This window comes from Octodon degus, unplaced genomic scaffold, assembly GCF_000260255.1.
Source record: "Octodon degus isolate 3935 unplaced genomic scaffold, OctDeg1.0 scaffold00103, whole genome shotgun sequence".
Taxonomy (NCBI): Eukaryota; Metazoa; Chordata; class Mammalia; order Rodentia; family Octodontidae; genus Octodon; species Octodon degus.
Window position 1 is genome coordinate 11,048,938 of NW_004524679.1, and position 3,964 is coordinate 11,052,901.

Below are 3,964 nucleotides of genomic sequence, written 5' to 3' on the forward strand. Positions count from 1 at the left end.
TTTTTTTGCAGACCCAGGTATTGAACCCAGGCCCTTGCGCTTGCCAGGGAAATGCTTATTCCACTGAGTCATCTCCCTGCCCCCCCCCCAACTTTGTTAAACAAACACTTACTTGAGAGACACTATGGAAGTGATTGGTATGTCATGAGAAGCAGTACATATTTAGAAGAGCAGAATGGCTACCCAATTTGTTCTTCTACCAAAAGACAAGAAAAATAAGGACAAGGAAGATGATAGTGGTGAGGATGTTGGTGCAAATTGCAACTTGATCTGTGGAAATGAAAATGGTCCAGAAACAATGTTGAGCATGTCTCAATTGAATGAAAAGGAAACCCTTTTTGAGTTCATTGAATCTCTGCTTTAGTACAGTGAAACCCTGAATGTTCCTGGAGTTGTGTTGGTTTTCTTGCCTGGTTGGAATTTGATTTATACTATGAAGCAGCATTTGGAATTCAATCCCCATTTTGGAAGTCATAGGCATCAGGTTCTGCTTCTACATTCTCAGATTCCTCAAGAATAGTGCAAAATGTACAATCCAGTATCAGTTGGAGTAACCAAAGTTATTTTGTCCACAAATATTGCTTAAACTAGCATTACTATAAATGATGTTGTTTATCTCATTGAATCCTGCAAGCAGTAAGTGAAACTGCTTACTGCTCACAAAAACATGACCAACTATGCTACAATTTGAGCACGCAAAACAAACATGGCACAGTGGAGAGGCTGAACTGGTCATGTGCATCTTTGATTATGCTTTCACCTCTGTAGTTGAGCTCATTTTGAGAGACTTGAAACCCATATGACCCCAGAGATGTTTCAAACACCATTGCATGAAATTGCTTTGAGAACAACACTTCTGCGTCTGAGAGGAATTCACCAATTCTTGGCCAGAGCAGTTGAACCTCCACCTTTGCATGCTTTGATTGAAGCAGAGCACACTCTAAGAAAGCTTGATGCATTAGATATCAAAGATGAATTGTCTCCTTTCGGACGAATCCTGGCTAAACTTCCAACTGAGCCTCATTTTGGAAAAATGATGATAATGGGATGCATTTGCTATGTGGGAGATGATGTCTGTACCATTGTTGATGCTACCTGCTTTCCAGAGCCTTTCATCAGTGGAGGAAAGGGTCTGGGCTATATCCATCGAAATTTTGCTGGAAACATATTTTCTGAACATGTGGTCCTTTTATCGGTATTTCAAGCCTGAGATAATGCAAGAATGGGTGGAGAAGAAGCAGAGACATGCTTTTGTGAGCACAAAAGACTCAATATGGCTACATTAGGAATGACTTGGGAGGCCAAAGTCAAGCTTAAAGAAATTCTGTTTAATTCTGGATTTCACGAAGAGTGTTGGCACCAGTGTTTACTAACACTGGACCAGATAATAATTTGGATGTTGTTATCTCTCTCCCGGCATTTGCTGTGTACCCCAATGTATGCTACCATAAGGAAAAGTGAAAAATAATTCTTACCACTAAAGTTCATAACGCACTTATCCATAAATCATCTGTTAATTATCCATTTAGCAGACAAGAAATGAAGTACCTATCTCATTTCTTTATATTTGGTGAAGAGATTCGAACCCCAGCATCTCTACTAAAGGCATGACCTTAGTTACTCCCTTGCAGTTTCTTCTCTTTGCCTCCAAGAAAATCCAGTCTGATGGTCAGATTGTCTTTGTAGATGACTGCATCAGACTGCAAATATTTTGTGCTGCTGCAGCCTATATCACTGCCTTCAAGGCAGACATGGAAGCATTGTTTGTTGAAGTAACCAAACAACCTAGTATTATCAGTCAATTGGACTCTGTAAATGAAAATATGCTGAACATGATCAGTCAAATCTCTAGGCCCTCATCAGCGGGTATAAGTCTTATGATTGGCACTGCATGGTATGGAGATGGTCCGTGTCCTCCCAAGATGGCTGGATACAATAATATAAGTGGATATAGAAGGGATTCTGGATATGATGGTGATGGCTATGGCACTGGAGGCTATGGCAATGGCTATGTCGGTAGAGGTTATGGAGGTGTCTTCAACTCCTACTGAAGAGGATATGATAGAGGCTACAGATGTTTCCAAGGGTGTTATAGGGGTAACATTGGTGGCGACTATAGGAGATCTATTGGAGTCTACAGAGAAATTAGTGAGGGAGATTTCTGAGGACCTAATTGGGGAGACTTCCAAGGGCTTAATGGGGGAGACTTCTGAGGGCCTAATGTGTGAGACTTTAGAGGACCTGGTGGAAGAGACATAAGTTGACTTTGTGGAGGAGATTACAGGGGAGCTGGTGGGGGAAACAACAGGGGACATAGTGAGGGAGTTTTATCAATGGTGACATAAGCATGTTCCTGATACCTTTATTGCAAAATGTTTTCACAGATGATTTGGAAGTGTATATATTTCCAAATGTGAAGAGTCATGGTTAAATACTTTTTAAAAATATTGTACATAGAAATTATATGTATTCATAGGTTGGAAGATGAAATGCTTAAATATATTACAGCGATAAATAACGCTAAATAATATAGTAAATCATTATTGGAAGAGTAATGTTGTAATGATTCACTACATAGTTTGAAAGAATTTATGTATAATATGATCTTTCGCTGAAGGTTTAGACATTAATTAATTTACAGTAAAAACACAATTTGCTATATTAAAGAAAATGTTACAGTAAACTTTGTGTATCACGAAAATTTATAATATGTATCAAGTTTTATATGTCTTATTTTCTTCAATCACATATGGATTCATCATTTGATTTCCCAAGGTTCAAGAATTCCCTAATATTTTTGGGATAAGAGGTGGTATTTGAATTCATTTATTCCATCTTTGTTTTGGTATATAATCACTAATTATTAATAACATTAAATTATTGAAATCACTTAACAAAGCTATTGATTAGAGACTGACATAAAGTGAATAAAAATGTGGAAGCTTGTAATGAGTTAAATTTGTAAAACAAACAGGATGCTTATATAAGTATGTAAAAATAAGTATTCTTGAAATAAAGTGAATATAAATAAGATAATAAAGTAAAAGTACCTACAGAAGAATAAATTGTACTGTAACAACAGAATATTCACATGAAAACCTGAAGTTAAACGTTTAACGTACACCGGACAGAAAAATAAACAAAGTGAACAAACACCTAAATGAAGGTGCTAAATTGTACGAATGTTGAATGAGAAGTGGTGAAAAAATTTTGTGACATTGGACTTGGCATTTTATTTCCTTTATTTGACAATAAAAGAAAAAGAGATATGTTTTATTGCATCAAAATTTAAAATTTGAAGCACACTATGAACAAGTAAAAGGGAAACTTATGAATTGTGATAAAGAAATTATATGTTTGAAGGGAAACAACAACTTGGATGATGAAAAGGACAAAAGCAAGAAAGACAAGAAAAAGACACACACACACACACACACACACACACACACACACACACATCAAAATTGTACTGCTGATTTCTGCTCGTCTATGGAAAGAAACAGTTAAAGCTCAATATTTTTCTTCCTTTTAATTTATTATAACTTTTTTCTTCACTAACTTTTTGTTTATTTATATCTTCCAATAATTTTATTGATAAACAATTACAATGAGACAGTTTCAAATCAAATTGGTAGGACAGTTTCAATAATTCACACATTGCATACATTCTTCCAAGTGGTTAATTGCTATACAAGATGCAGACATGATATCTTATTTACAAACACCATTAGAACAAATCACTCTATTCATTAAGAGAATGTAACTATATATCTATCCTATCCACTTTGAATACATAGATACAAAATGAATATTCATCTGTATCCCCTTTTTTTGTTATGTTCCGTTATTTGCATATAATAGGAGTGTAAACTCAGAAAAATATTCTAAAAGAGTCCAGTAGCCCATAATAGTATTGGTTCTTGCACTTCACTGGCAATGTCAGAAATTGTTGACCTGAGTCCCC

At 35.8% G+C, this 3,964-nt stretch overlaps 1 protein-coding gene and 1 pseudogene across 8 annotated transcripts in view; both read left to right on the top strand.

Moving 5' to 3' along the window:
- Positions 1 to 2,051, top strand: part of LOC101559585 — an 11,589-nt pseudogene extending 9,538 nt beyond the window's left edge.
- The window catches only part of LOC101568064 (protocadherin-11 X-linked), a 1,027,172-nt gene that overhangs the window by 1,003,385 nt on the left and 19,823 nt on the right, over positions 1 to 3,964 (top strand). The window lies entirely within an intron of this gene.